We start from the raw sequence: 17,262 nt of genomic DNA on the forward strand, positions 1-17,262 counted from the left end.
TTATAAAAATGGGACTTCTAACTGATCCTAACATGATTTAAATGTGGTGGAAATGCTTGCCAGATATATTTAGAGGATGCAACTGGCCTAATGATGCAAAAAATTTCAAGGACAAAAAAAAGTCAAATTTTCAAGTGGTTGGATATTTACCAGAGCCAAGCAAGCCACGTTTTGCCTATCCTTAAAAATCACAGATACTTTTTGGAATTATCTCTCTCAGCATTTGAGCATTTTCCACTTTGGAAGTTCAAATTTTTTTTCAGATCCAAACTTGAGTGTTCATTATCCCATTTTTCTTGTAAACAAAAAAGATATAAGGCAAATAGATCGCAACTAAATGAAAATTTTAGAGTTCATGTATGCAAAAAAATTTGGAACTATAATAAATGTAAGTGAAGAAAATTTTTTCACGCACTAAAAATGAACTCCAAGGTTTTGTCATCCATGTTTGGGAAATTCCACTAGTACAAACGCTAATAATTAGCTTGGTGGAATTTTATAGGAAAGGGACTTGTAACTGATCCTAAAATGCTTTAAATGTGGTGGATATGCATGCCAGAAACATGTTGAGGATGCAAGTGGCCTATTGATGCCAAAAATTTGAAGGAGTAGAAAAAATTAAATTCTCAATTGGTTGGATATTTACCAGAGTCAAACAACCCACTTTTTGGCTATCCTTCAAAATCACAGATAGTTTTTTGGAATTATCTCACTCAGCATTTGTGTATTTTCCATTTTGGATGTACAAATTTTTTTTCTGATCCAAACATGAGTTTTCACTCTCCCATATTTCTCGTAAACCAAAAAGATATAAGGCAAATAGATCGCAACAAAAGGGAAATTTTAGAGTTCATGTATGCAAAAAAAATTGGAAACTATAATAAATATAAGTTAGGAAAATTATTTCACGAACTAAAAATGAACTCCAAGGTTTTGTTATCCATGTTTGGGAAATTCCACTAGTACAACCCCTAATAATTAGCTTGGTGGAATTTTATAGGAAAGGGACTTCTAACAGATCCTGACATGTTTTAAATGTGGATGATATGCATGCCTGAAACATGTTCAGGATGCAAGTGGCCTAAAGATGCTAAAAATTTCAAGGAGTAGAAAAAATCAATTTCTCAAGTGGTTGGATACTTACAGGAGCCAAACAACCCACTTTTTGCATATCCTTAAAAATCACAGATACTTTTTGGAATTATCTCTCACAGCATTTGTGTCGTTTCCATTTTGGATGTTCAAATTTTTTTTCAGATCAAAAGTTGAGTTTTCACTCTCCCATTTTTATTTTAAACAAAAAGATATAAGGCAAATAGATCGCAATAAAATAAAAATTTTAGAGTTCATGTATGCAAAAAAATTATAAATTATAATAAATTTAAGTGAGGAAAATTATTTCATGCACTACAAATAACCTCCAAGGTTTTGTTATCCTTGTTTGGTAAATTGCACTAGTACAACCCCTAATAATTAGCTTGGTGGAATTTTATAGGAAAGGGACTTCTAACTGATTCTAACATGCTTTAAATGTGGTGGATATGCAAGACAGAAACATGTTGAGGATGCAAGTGGCCTGATGATGCCAAAAATTTCTAGGAGTCGAAAAAATAAAATTCTGAAGTGGTTGGATACTTACCAAAGCCAAACAACCCACTTTTTGCCTTTCCTTAAACATCACAGATACTTTTTGGAATTATCTCTCTCAGCATTTGTGCATTTTCCTTTTTGGATGTTCAAATTTATTTCAGATCCAAACTTGAGTTTTCACTCTCCCATTTTTCTCATAAATATAAAAGTTATAAGGCAAATAGATCGCAAGGAAATGAAAATTTAAGAGTTCATGTATGTAAAAAAATTTGGAAACTATAATAAATGTTAGTGAGGAAAATTATTTCATGCACTAAAAATGAACTCCAAGGTTTTGTTATCCACGTTTGGGAAATTCTACTAGTACAACCCCTAATAATGAGCTTGGTGGAATTTTATATGAAAGGGACTTCTAACTGATTCTAACTTGCTTTAAATGTGGTGGATATGCATGCCAGAAACATGGTGATGATGCAAGTGGCCTAATGATGCCAAAAATTTGAATGAGTAGAAAAAATCAAATTCTCAAGTGGTTGGATATTTACCAAAGCCAAACAACCCACTTTTTTCCTATCCTTAAAAATCCCAGATACTTTTTGAATTATCTCTGTCGAAATTTGTGCACTTTCCATTTTGGATGTTCAATTTTTTTCTCAGATCCAAACTTGTGTTTTCAGTCTCCCATTTTTCTCGTAAACAAAAAAGATATAAGGCAAAGAGATCGCAACAAAATGAAAATTTTAGAGTTCATGTATGCAAAAAAATTTGGAAACTATAATAAATGTAAGTGAGGCAAATTATTTCACGCACTAAAAATGAACTCCATTTTTTTATCTATGTTTGGGAAATTTCACTTGTACAACCCCTAATAATTAGCTTGGTGGAATTTTATAGGAAGGGGACATCTAACAGATCCTAACATGCTTTAAATGTGGTGGATATGCATGCCAGAAACATGTTGAGGATGCAAGTGGCCTAATGATGCCAAAAATTTCAAGGATTTAAAAAAATGAAATTCTCAAGTGGTTGGATACTTACCAGAGCAAAATAACCCACTTTTTGTCTTTCCTTAAAAATCGCAGATACTTTTTGGAACTATCTCTCTCAGCATTTTTCCATTTTCCATTTTGGATGTTCGAATTTTTTTTCAGATCTAAACTTGAGTTTTCACTCTCCAATTTTTCTCGTAAACAGAAAAGATATCAGGCAAATAGATCGCAACATACTGAAAATTTTAGAGTTCAAGTATGCAAAAAATTTGAAAACTATAACAAATGTAAGCGAAGAAAATTATTTCATGGACTAAAAATGAACTCCAATGTTTTGTTATCCATGTTTGGGAAATTCCACTGGTAATACCCCTAATAATTAGCTTGGTGGAATTTTATAGGAAAGGGACTTCTAAGTAATCCTAACATGCTTTAAATGTGGTGGATATGCATGCAAGAAACATGTTGAGGATGCAAGTGGCCTAATGAAGCCAAAAATTTCAAGGAGTAGAAAAAATCAAACTCTCAAGTTCATGTATGCAACAAAATTTGGAAACTATAATAAACGTAAGCGATTAAAATTATTTCCCGCACTAAAAATTAACTCCAAGGTTTTGTTATGCATGTGTAGGAAATTCCACTAGTAATACCCCTAATAAATAGCTTGGTGGAATTTTATAGGAAAGAGATTTCTAACTGATCCTAACATGCTTTAAAGGTGGTGGATATGCATGCCAGAAACGTGTTGAGGTTGCAAGTTGCCTAATGATGCCAAAAATTTCAAGGCGTAGAAAAAATCAATTTCTCAAGTGGTTGGATATTTACCAGAGTCAAACAACCCACTTTTTGCCTATTTTTAAAAATCACAGATACTTTTTGGAATTATCTCTCTCAACATTTGTGTATTTTCTGTTTTGGATGTTAATTTTTTTTTTAAGATCCAAACTTGAGTTTTCACTCTCCCAATTTAGTCCTAAACAAAAAAGATATAAGGCAAATTGATCGCAACAAAATGAAACTTTTAGAGTTTATGTATGCAAAAAAATTAGGAAACGAAAATAAATTTAAGTGAGGAAAATTATTTCACGCACAAAAAATGAACTCCAAGGTTTTGTTATCCATGTTTGGGAAAATCCACCAGTACAACCCCTAATAATTAGCTTGGTGCAGTTTTATAGGAAAGGGACTTCTAACGGATCCTAACATGCTTTAAATATGGTGGATTTGCATGCCAGAAACATGTTAAGGATGGAAGTGGCCTAATGATGCCAAAAATTTGAAGGAGTAGAAAAAATCAGATTCTCAAGTGGTTGGATATTTACCAGAGCCAAACTACCCACTTTTTGCATATCCTTAAAAATCACAGATGCTTTTTGGAATTTTCTCTCTCAGCATTTGTGCATTTTCCATTTTGGATGTTCAAATTTTTTTTTAGATCCAAACTTGAGTTTTCACTCTCCCAATTTTTACGTAAACAAAAAAGATATAAGGCAAATTCATCGCAACAAAATGAAAATTTTAGAGTTTATGTATGCAAAAAAATTTGGAAACTGTAATAAATGTAAGTGAAGAAAATTATTTCATGCACTAAAAATGAACTCCAAGGTTTTGTTATCCGTGTTTGGGAAATTCCACTGGTACAACCCATAATAATTAGCTTGGTGAAATTTTATAGGAAAGGGCCTTCTAACTGATCCTAACATGCTTTAAATGTGGTAGATATGCATGCCAGAAACATGTTGAGGATGCAAGTGGCCTAATGATGCCAAAAATTTCATGTTCTAGAAAAAATCAAATTCTCAAGTGGTTGGATATTTACGAGAGCCAAACAACCCACTTTTTGCCATTCCTTAAAGATTGTAGATACTTTTTGGAATTATCTCTCTCAGCATTTGTGCATTTTCTATTTTGGATGTTCAAATTTATTTTCAGATAAAAAGTTGATTTTTCAGTCTCCCATTTTCTCGTAAACAAAAAGAAATAAGGCAAATAAATCGCAACAAAATAAATTAGAGTTCATGTATAAAAAAAAATTATAAAACTATAATAAATGTAAGTGAATAAAATTATTTCTCGCACTAAAAATGAACTCCAAGGTTTTGTTATCCATGTTTGGGAAATTCCACCAGTACAACCCCTAATAATTACCTTGGTGGAATTTTATTGGAAAGGGACTTGTAATTGATCCTAACATGCTTTAAATCTGGTGGATATGCATGCCAGAAACATGTTGAGGATGCAAGTGGCCTAATGATGCCAAAAATTTCAAGGAGTAGAAAAAATCAGATTCTCAAGTGGTTGGATATTTACCAGAGCGAAACCACCCACTTTTAGCCAATCCTTAAAAATCACCGTTACTTTTTGGAATTATCTCTCTCAGCATTTGTGCATTGTTCATTTTGGGTGTTAAATTTTTTTTTCAGATCCAAACTTGAGCTTTCACTCTCCCATTTTTCTTGTAAAGAAAAAAGATATAACGAAAATAGATCACAGTAAAATGAAAATTTTAGAGTTAATGTATGCTAAAAATATTGAAACTATAATAAATGCAAGTGTAAAAAATTATCTCACGCACCAAAAACGAACTCCAAGGTTTTGTTATCCATGTTTGGGAAATTACACTTGTACAACCCCAAATAATTAGCTTGGTGAAATTTTATAGGAAAGGGACTTCTAACGGATCCTAACATGCTTTAAATGTGGTGGATATGAATGCCAGAAACATGTTGAGGATGCAAGAGCCCTAATGATGCCAAAAATTTCTAGGAGATGAAAAAATCAAATTCTCCAGTGGTTTGATATATACCAAAGCCAAACAACCCACTTTTTACCTGTCATTACAAAACACAAATACTTTTTTGATTTATCTCTCCCAACATTTGAGCATTTTCAATTTTGGATGTTCAAATTTTTTTTCAGATCCAAACTTGTGCTTTCACTCTCCCATTTTTCTCGTAAACAAAAAAGATATAAGGCAAATAGATCGGAACAAAATTAAAATTTTAGAGCTCATGTATGCAAAAAAATTTGAAAAATATTACAAATATTAGTGAAGAAATTATTTCATGCACTAAAAATGAACTCCAAGGTTTTCTTATCCCTGTTTGGGAAATTCTACTAGTACAACCCTTAATAATTAGCTAGGTGGAATTTTATAGGAAAGGGACTTCTAACTTATCCTAACATGCTTTAAATGTGGTGGATATGCATCCCAGAAACATGTTGAGGATGCAAGTGGCCTAATGATGCCAAAAATTTGAAGGAGTAGAAAAAATCAGATTCTCTAGTGGTTGGATATTTACCAGAGCCAAACAACCCACTTTTTACCTATCCTTAAAAATCACAAAATTTTTTTGGAATTATCTCTCTCGGCATTTGTGCATTTTCCATTTTGGATGTTCAAATTTTTTTTCAAATCCAAATTTGATCTTCACTCTCCCTTATCTTCTCGTAAACAAAAAAGATATAAGGCAAATAGATCGCAACAAAATGAAAATTTTAGAAAAATTGTATGCAAAAAAAATTGAAAACTACAATAAATGTAAGTGAAGAAAATTATCTCACATGCACCAAATATGAATTCCATTGTTTTGTTATCCATGTTTGGGAAATTCCACTGGTAAAACCCCTAATAATTAGCTTGGTGGAATTTTATATGAAAGGGACTTCTTACTGATCCTAACATGCTTTAAATGTGGGGGATATGCATGCCAGAAACATGTTGATGATGCAAGTGGCCTAATGATGCCAAAAATTTCGAGGAGTAGAAAAAATCTGATTCTCAAGTGGTTTGATATTTACCAGAGCCAAACAACCCAGTTTTTGCCTCCCCTTAAAAATCACAGATACTTTTTTGAATTATCTCTCTCAGCATTTGTGCATTTTCAAATTTTTTTTTCAAATGCAAACTTGTGCATTCACTCTCTCATTTCTTTTGTAAACAAAAAAGATATAAGAAAAATAGATCGCAAAAAAATGAAAATTTTAGAGTTCATGTATACAAAAAAATTTGAAAACTACAATAACTGTAATTGAAAAAAATTATTTCTCGCACTAAAAATGAACTCAAAGGTTTTGTTATCCATGTTTGGGAAATTCCACCAGTACAACCCCTAATAATTACCTTGGTGGAATTTTATTGGAAAGGGACTTCTAACTGATCCTAACATGCTTTAAATCTGGTGGATATGCATGCCAGAAACATGTTGAGGATGCAAGTGGCCTAATGATGCCAAAAATTTCGAGTAGAAAAAATCAGATTCTCAAGTGGTTGGATATTTACCAGAGCGAAACCACCCACTTTTAGCCAATCCTTGAAATTCACCGTTACTTTTTGGAATTATCTCTCTCAGCATTTGTGCATTTTTCATTTTGGGTGTTAAAATTTTTTTCATATCCAAACTTGAGCTTTCACTCTCCCATTTTTCTTGTAAAGAAAAAAGATATAAGGAAAATAGATCACAGTAAAATGAAAAGTTTAGAGTTAATGTATGCTAAAAAAATCGAAACTATAATAAATGTAAGTGTAAAAAATTATCTCACGCACCAAAAATGAACTCCAAGGTTTTGTTATCCATGTTTGGGAAATTACACTTGTACAACCCCAAATAATTAGCTTGGTGAAATTTTATAGGAAAGGGACTTCTAACGGATCCTAACATGCTTTAAATATGGTGGATATGAATGCCAGAAACTTGTTGAGGATGCAAGTGGCCTAATGATACCAAAAATTTCTAGGAGAAGAAAAAATCAAATTCTCCAGTGGTTTGATATATACCAAAGCCAAACAACCCACTTTTTGCCTGTCATTAAAAATCACAAATACTTTTTTGAATTATCTTTCCCAACATTTGAGCATTTTCAATTTTGGATGTTCAAATTTTTTTTCAGATCCAAACTTGTGCTTTCACTCTCCCATTTTTCTCGTAAACAAAAAAGATATAAGGCAAATAGATCGGAACAAAATGAAAATTTTAGAGCTCATGTATGCAAAAAAATTTGAAAAATATTATAAATATTAGTGGAGAAATTATTTCATGCACTAAAAATGAACTCCAAGGTTTTCTTATCCCTGTTTGGGAAATTCCACTAGTACAACCCTTAATAATTAGCTGGGTGGAATTTTATAGGAAAGGGACTTCTAACTTATCCTAACATGCTTTAAATGTGGTGGATATGCATGCCAGAAACATGTTGAGGATGCAAGTGGCCTAATGATGCCAAAAATTTGAAGGAGTAGAAAAAATCGGATTCTCTAGTGGTTGGATATTTACCAGAGCCAAACAACCCACTTTTTACCTATCCTCAAAAATCACAAAATTTTTTTGGAATTATCTCTCTGGGCATTTGTGCATTTTCAATTTTGGATGTTCAAATTTTTTTTCAAATCCAAATTTGATCTTCACTCTCCCTTATTTTCTCGTAAACAAAAAAGATATAAGGCAAATAGATCGCAACAAAATGAAAATTTTAGAAAAATTGTATGCAAAAAAAATTGAAAACTACAATAAATGTAAGTGAAGAAAATTATCTCACATGCACCAAATATGAATTCCATTGTTTTGTTATCCATGTTTGGGAAATTCCACTGGTAAAACCCCTAATAATTAGCTTGGTGGAATTTTATAGGAAAGGGACTTCTTACTGATCCTAACATGCTTTAAATGTGGGGGATATGCATGCCAGAAACATGTTGATGATGCAAGTGGCCTAATGATGCCAAAAATTTCGAGGAGTAGAAAAAATCTGATTCTCAAGTGGTTTGATATTTACCAGAGCCAAACAACCCAGTTTTTGCCTCCCCTTAAAAAACACAGATACTTTTTTGAATTATCTCTCTCAGCATTTGTGCATTTTCAAATTTTTTTTCAGATCCAAACTTGTGCATTCACTCTCTCATTTTTCTTGTAAACAAAAAAGATATAAGAAAAATAGATCGCAAAAAAATGAAAATTTTAGAGTTCATGTATACAAAAAAAATTGAAAACTATAATAAATGTAAATGAATAAAATTATTTCTCGCACTAAAAATGAACTCCAAGGTTTTGTTATCCATGTTTGGGAAATTCCACCAGTACAACCCCTAATAATTACCTTGGTGGAATTTTATTGGAAAGGGACTTGTAACTGATCCTAACATGCTTTAAATCTGGTGGATATGCATGCCAGAAACATGTTGAGGATGCAAGTGGCCTAATGATGCCAAAAATTTCAAGGAGTAGAAAAAATCAGATTCTCAAGTGGTTGGATATTTACCAGAGCGAAACCAGCCACTTTTAGCCAATCCTTAAAAATCACCGTTACTTTTTGGAATTATCTCTCTCAGAATTTGTGCATTTTTCATTTTGGGTGTTAAAATTTTTTTTCAGATCCAAACTTGAGCTTTCACTCTCCCATTTTTCTTGTAAAGAAAAAAGATATAAGGAAAACAGATTACAGTAAAATGAAAATTTTAGAGATAATCAATGCTAAAAAAATCGAAACTATAATAAATGTAAGTGTAGAAAATTATCTCACGCACCAAAAATGAACTCCAAGTTTTTGTTATCCATGTTTGGGAAATTACACTTGTACAATCCCAAATAATTAGCTTGGTGAAATTTTATAGGAAAGGGACTTCTAACGGATCCTAACATGCTTTAAATGTGGTGGATATGAATGCCAGAAACATGTTGAGGATGCAAGAGGCCTAATGATGCCAAAAATTTCTAGGAGTAGAAAAAATCAAATTCTCCAGTGGTTTGATATATACCAAAGCCAAACAACCCACTTTTTACCTGTCATTAAAAATCACAAATACTTTTTTGAATTATCTCTCCCAACATTTGAGCATTTTCAATTTTGGATGTTCAAATTTTTTTTCAGATCCAAACTTGTGCTTTCACTCTCCCATTTTTCTCGTAAACAAAAAAGATATAAGGCAAATAGATCGGAACAAAATGAAAATTTTAGAGCTCATGTATGCAAAAAAATTTGAAAAATATTATAAATATTAGTGAAGAAATTATTTCATGCACTAAAAATGAACTCCAAGGTTTTCTTATCCCTGTTTGGGAAATTCCACTAGTACAACCCCTAATAATTAGCTAGGTGGAATTTTATAGGAAATGGACTTCTAACTTATCCTAACATGCTTTAAATGTGGTGGATATGCATGCCAGAAACATGTTGAGGATGCAAGTGGCCTAATGATGCTAAAAATTTGAAGGAGTAGAAAAAATCAGATTCTCTAGTGGTTGGATATTTACCAGAGCCAAACAACCCACTTTTTACCTATCCTTAAAAATCACAAACTTTTTTTGGAATTATCTCTCTCGGCATTTGTGCATTTTCCATTTTGGATGTTCAAATTTGTTTTCAAATCCAAATTTGATCTTCACTCTCCCTTACTTTCTCGTAAACAAAAAAGATATAAGGCAAATAGATCGCAACAAAATGAAAATTTTAGAAAAATTGTATGCAAAAAAAATTGAAAACTACATTAAATTTAAGTGAAGAAAATTATCTCACATGCACCAAATATGAATTCCATTGTTTTGTTATCCATGTTTGGGAAATTCCACTGGTAAAACCCCTAATAATTAGCTTGGTGGAATTTTATAGGAAAGGGACTTCTTACTGATCCTAACATGCTTTAAATGTGGGGGATATGCATGCCAGAAACATGTTGATGATGCAACTGGCCTAATGATGCCAAAAATTTCGAGGAGTAGAAAAAATCTGATTCTCAAGTGGTTTGATATTTACCAGAGCCAAACAACCCAGTTTTTGCCTCCCCTTAAAAATCACAGATACTTTTTTGAATTATCTCTCTCAGCATTTGTGCATTTTCAAAATTTTTTTCAGATCCAAACTTGTGCATTCACTCTCTCATTTTTCTTGTAAACAAAAAAGATATAAGAAAAATAGATCGCAAAAAAATGAAAATTTTAGAGTTCATGTATACAAAAAAAATTGAAAACTATAATAAATGTAATTGAATAAAATTATTTCTCGCACTAAAAATGAACTCCAAGGTTTTGTTATCCATGTTTGGGAAATTCCACCAGTACAACCCCTAATAATTACCTTGGTGGAATTTTATTGGAAAGGGACTTCTAACTGATCCTAACATGCTTTAAATCTGGTGGATATGCATGCCAGAAACATGTTGAGGATGCAAGTGGCCTAATGATGCCAAAAATTTCAAGGAGTAGAAAAAATCAGATTCTCAAGTGGTTGGATATTTACCAGAGCGAAACCAGCCACTTTTAGCCAATCCTTAAAAATCACCGTTACTTTTTGGAATTATCTCTCTCAGCATTTGTGCATTTTTCATTTTGGGTGTTAAAATTTTTTTTCAGATCCAAACTTGAGCTTTCACTCTCCCATTTTTCTTGTAAAGAAAAAAGATATAAGGAAAACAGATCACAGTAAAATGAAAATTTTAGAGTTAATGTATGCTAAAAAAATCGAAACTATAATAAATGTAAGAGAAGAAAATTATTTCACGCACTAAAAGTGAACTCCAACGTTATATTACCCATGTTTGGGAAATTCAACTAGTACCACCCCAAATAATTTGCTTAGTGGAATTTTATCGGAAAGGGATTTCAAACTGATCCTAACATGCTTTAAATGTGGTGGATATGCTTGCCAGAAACATTTTGAGGATGCAAGTGGCCTAGTGATGCCAAAAATTTCATGGAGTACAAAAAATCAAATTCTCAAGTGGTTGGATAATTTCCAGAGCCAAACAACCCACTTTTTTCCTATCCATAAAAATCACAGATACTTTTTGGAATTATCTCTCTCAGCATTTGTACATTTTCTGTTTTGGATGTTCAAATTTTTTTCCAATCCAAACTACAGTTTTCACCCTCCCATTTTTCTCGTAAACAAAAATGGCATAAGGCAAATAGATTTCAACAAAATGAAAATTTAAGAGTTCATGTATGCAAAAAAATTTGAAAACTATAATAAATGTAAGTGAAGAAAATTATTTCACACACTAAAAATGAACTCCAATGTTTTCTTATCCATGTTTGGGAAATCCACAATTACAACCCCTAATAATTAGCTTGGGGGAATTTTATAGGAAAGGGACTTCTAACTGATCCAAGCGCGCTTTAAATGTGGTGGATATGCATGCCATAAACATGTTGAGGATGCAAGTGGCCTATTGATGGCAAAAATTTTGAGTTGAAAAAATGATTTTCTGAAGTGGTTGGATACTTACCAGAGCCAAACAACCCACTTTTGGCCCATCCTTAAAAGTCATAGATACTTTTTGGAATTATCTCTCTCAGCATTTGAGCATTTTTCATTTTGGATGTTCAAATTTTTTTTGAAATCCAAACTTGAGTTTTCACACTGCAATTTTTCTCGTAAACAAAAAAGATATCAGGCAAATAGATCGCAACAAAATGAAAATTTTTTAGTTTGTTTATGCAAAAAAAATTTAAAACTATAATAAATGTATGTGAAGAAAATTATTTCAGGCACTAAAAATGAACTCCAAGGTTTCGTTATCCATGTTTGGTAAATTCCACAAGTACAACCCTTAATAATTTGCTGACATGCATTAAATGTTGTGGATATTCATGCCTGAAACATGTTGAGGATGCAAGTGGCCTAATGATGCCAAAAATTTCAAGGAGTAGAAAAAGTCAAATTTTCAAGTGGTTGGACACTTTCCAGAGCCAAACAACCCACTTTTTGCCTATCCTTAAAAATTATAGATTCTTTTTGGAATTATCTCTCTCAGCATTAGTGCATTTTCCATTTTGGATGTTCAATTTTTTTTCAGATCCAAACTTGAGTTTTCACTCTCCCATTTTTCTCGTAAACAAAAAAGATATAAGGCAAATAGATCGCAACAAAATGAAAAATTTAGAGTTCATGGATGCAAAAAAAATTGAAAACTATAATAAATGTAAGTGAAGAAAATTATTTCACGCACTAAAAATGAACTCCAAGATTTTGTTATCCATGTTTGGGAAATTCCACTAGTAGAACCCCTAATAATTTGCTTGGTGGAATTTTATAGGAAAGGGACTTCTAACTGATCCTAACTTGATTTAAATGTGGTGGATATGCATGCCAGAAACATGTTGAGGATGCAAGTGGCCTAGTGATGCCAAAAATTTTGAGTAGAAAAATTAAAATACTCAAGTGGTTGGGTACTTACCAGAGCCAAAGAACCCACTTTTTGCCTTTCCTTTAAAATCACAGATACTTTTTGGAAATATTTCTCTCAGCATTTGTGCATTTTCCATTTATGATGTTCAAATTTTTTTTCAGATCCAAACTTGAGTTTTCTCTCTCCCATTTTTCTCATAAAGAAAAAAGAAATAAGGAAAATAGATTGCAACAAAATCAAAATTTTAGAGTTCATGTATGCAAAAAAAATTTAAAACTATAATAAATGTAAGTGAATTTTTTTTTTCACTTACTAAAAATGAACTCCAAGGTTTTGTTATCCATGTTTGGGAAATTCCACTAGAACAACCAATAATAAATAGCATTTGGAATTTAATAGGAAGGGGACTACTAACTGATCTTAACATGCTTTAAATGTGGTGGATATGCATGCCAGAAACATGTTGAGGATGAAAGAGGCCTAGAGATACAAAAAATTTCAAGGAGTAGAAAAAATAAATTCTCAAGTGGTTAGATACTTACCAGAGCCAATCAATCCACTTTTTTCCTATCTTTAAAAATCACAGATACTTTTTGGAATTATCTCTATCAGAATTTGTGCATTTTCCATTTTGGATGTTCAATTTTTTTTTTCATATGCAAACTTGAGTTTTCACTCTCCCATTTTTCTCGTATACAAAAAAGATATAAGGAAAATAGATTGCAACAAAATGAAAATTTTAGACTTTATGTATGCAAAAAAATTTGAAAAGTATAATAAATGTAATTGAAAAAATTATTTCATGCACTAAAAATGAACTCCAAGGTTTTGTTATCCATGTTTGGGAAATTTTACTAGTACAACGCGTAATAATTAGCTTGGGGGAATATTATAGGAAAGGCACTTCTAACTGATCCTAACATGCTTTAAATGTGGTGGATATGCATGCCAGAAACATGTTGAGGATGCAAGAGGCCTAATGATGCCAAAAATTTCAAGGAGTAGAAAAAATCAAATTCTCAAGTGGTTGGATACTTACCTAAGCCAAACAACCCACTTTTTTCCTATTCTTAAAAATCACAGATACTTTTTGGAATTATCTCTCTCAGCATTTGTGCATTTTCCATTTTGGACGTTCAAATTTTTTTTTAGATCAAAACTTGAGTTTTCACTCTCCCATTTTTCTCGTAAAAAAAAAAGATATAAGGCAAATAGATCGTAACAAAATGAAAATTTTAGAGTTCTTGTATGCAAAAAAATTTGAAAACTAAAATAATTGTAAGTGAAGAAAATTATTTCACGCACTAAAAATGAACTCCAATGTTTTGTTATCCATGTTTGGGAAATGCCACTAGTACAACCCCTAATAATTAGCTTGGGGCAATTTTATAGGAATGGGACTTCCAACTGACCCTAACATGCTTAAAATGTTGTGGATATGCATGCCAAAAACATGTTGAGGATGCAAGTGGCCTAGTATTGCCAAAAATTTCAAGGAGTAGAAAAAGTCAAATTCTCAAGTGGTTGGATACTTACCAGATCCAAACAAACCACTTTTTGGCTATCCAAAAAAATCACAGATACTCTTTCGAATTATCTCTCTCAGCATTTGTGCATTTTCCATTTTGGATGTTCAAATTTTTTTTCAGATCCAAACTAGAGTTTTCACTCTCCCATTTTTCTCGTCAACAAAAAAGATATAAGGCGAATAGATCGCAACAAAATGAAAATTTAGAGTTCATGTTTGCAAAAAAATCTGAAAACTATAATAAATGTAAGTGAAGAAAATTATTTCACGCACTAAAAATAAACTCTAAGGTTTTATTATCCATGTTTGGGAAATTCCACTAGTACAACCCCTAATAATTAGCTTGGTGGAATTTTATAGGAAAGGGACTTCTAACTAATCCTAAGCATGCTTTAAATGTGGTGGTTATGCATGCAAGAAACATGTTGAGGAAGCAAGTGGCCTAGTGATGCCAAAAATTTTAAGGAGTAGAAAAAATGAAATTCTCAAGCGGTTGGATACTTACTTGAGCCAAACAACCCACTTTTTCCCTATCCTTAAAAATCACAGATACATTTTGGAATTATCTCTCTCAACATTTGTGGATTTTCCATTTTGGATGTTCAATTTTTTTTTCATATCCAAACTTGTGCTTGCCCTCTCCCATTTTTCACGTAAACAAAAAAGATATAAGGCAAATAGATCGGAACAAAATGAAAATTTTAGAGTTCATGTTTGCAAAAAAATTTGAAAACTATTATAAATGTATATGAAGAAAATTATTTCATGCACTAAAAATGAACTCCAAAGTTTAGTTATCCATGTTGTGGAAATTCCACTAGTACAACCCCTAATAAATATCTTGGTGGAATTTTATAGGAAAGGGACTTCTAACTTATCCTAAGATGCTTCAAATGTGGTGGCTATGCATGCCAGAAACATGTTGAGGATTAAAGTGGCCTAGTGATGCCAAAAATTTCGAGTAGAAAAAGATATAAGGCAAATAGATAGCAACAAAATGAAAATTTTAGAGTTCATGTATGTAAAAAAATTTGAAAACTATAACAAATGTAAGTGGAAAAAATTATGTCACGCACCAAAAATGAACTCCAAGGTTTTCTTATCCAAGTTTGGGAAATTTCACTAGTACAACCCCCAATAATTTGCTTGGTGGAATTTTATAGGAAGGGGACATCTAACTGATCCTAACATGCTTTAAATGTGGTGGATTTGCATGACAGAAACATGTTGAGGATGCAAGTGGCCTAATGATGCCAAAATTTTAAAGGAGTAGACAAAATCAGATTCTCAAGTGGGTTGATATTAACCAGAGCCAAACGACCCACTTTTTGCCGCTCCTTAAAAATTACAGATACTTTTTGGAAATATCTCTCTCAGCATTTGTGCATTTTCCATTTTGGATGTTCAAATTTTATTTTAGATCCAAACTTGTGCTTCCACTCTCCCATTTTACTCGTAAATAAAAAAGATATAAGCCAAATAGATTGGAAAAAAATGAAAATTTTAGAGTTCATGTATGAAAAAAATTAGAAAACTATTATAAATGTAAGTGAAGAAAATTATTTCACGCACAAAAAATGAACTCCAAGGTTTTGTAATCCATGTTAGGGAAATTCCATTAGTACAACCCCTAATAATTAGCTTGGTGGAATTTTGTAGGAAAGGGACATCTAACTTATCCTAACATGCTTCAAATGTGGTGGATATGCATGCCAGAAACATGTTGAGGATGAAAGTGGCCTAGTGATGCCAAAATTTTCGAGTAGAAAAAATCAAATTCTCAAGTGGTTGGATACTTGCCCGAGCTAAACAACTATTTTTTGCTTATCCTAAAAAATCACAGATACTTTTTGCAATTATCTCTCTCAGCATTTGTGCATTTTCCATTTTTGAAGGTCAACTTTTTTTTTTCAGATCCAAACTTGAGCTTTCACTCTCTCATTTTTCTCGTAAACAAAAAATATATAAGGCAAATAGATCGCAACAAAATGAAAATTTTAGAGTTCATGTATGCAAAAAAAATTTGAAAACTACAATAAATGTAAGTGTAAAAAATTATTTCATGCACTAAAAATGTACTCCAAGGTTTTGTTATCCATGTTTGGGAAATTCCACTAGTACAATCCCTAATAATTAGCTTAGTGGAATTTGAAAGGAAAGGGACTTCTAACTGATCCTAACATGATTCAAATGTGGTGGATATGCATGCCAGAAAAAAGATTAGGATGCAAGTGGCCTAATGATGCCAAAATTTTCAAGGAGTAGAAAAAAATCAGATTCTCAAGTGGTTGGATATTTACCAGAGCCAAACAACCCACTTCTTGCCTATCCTAAAAAATCACAGAAACTTTTTGGAATTATCTCTCTAAGCATTTGTGCATTTTTCAATTTGGATGTCCAATTTTTTTTCTGATTCAATCTTGACCTTTCACTCTCCCATTTTTCTTGTAAACAAAAAAGTATGAGGCAAATTGTTCGCAACAAAATAAATATTTTAGAGTTCATGTATGCAAAACATTTTTGAAAACTATAGTAAATGTAATGTAAAAAAATTCTTTAACGCACTCAAAATGAACACAAAGGTTTTGTTATCCATGTTTGGGAAATTCCACTAGTACAACCCATAATAATTAGCTTGGTGGAGTTTTATAGGAAAGGGACTTCTAACTGATGCTAACATGATTTAAATGTGCTGGATATGCATGTCAGATACATGTTGGAAATGGACTTCTAACTAATCCTAACATGCTTTAAATGTGGTGGATATGCATGCCATAAACATGTTGAGGATGCAAGTGGCCTAATGATGCCAAAAATTTCAAGGACTAGAAAAAATCAGATTCTCAAGTGGTTGGATATTTACTAGAAGCAAACAACCCACTTTTTGCCTATCCTTACAAATCATAGATACTTTTTGGAATAATCCCTCTCTGCATTTGTGCATTTTCCATTTTTTATGTTGAAATTTTTTTTCAGATCCAAACTTGAGTTTTCACTCTCCCATTTTTCCCATAAACCAAAAACATATAAGGCAA

The sequence above is a fragment of the Aristolochia californica genome, unplaced genomic scaffold, assembly GCF_029961685.1.
Source record: "Aristolochia californica isolate CCGP_79_NKW_82.1479 unplaced genomic scaffold, dmAriCali1.0.hap1 SCAF_6, whole genome shotgun sequence".
NCBI lineage: Eukaryota > Viridiplantae > Streptophyta > Magnoliopsida > Piperales > Aristolochiaceae > Aristolochia > Aristolochia californica.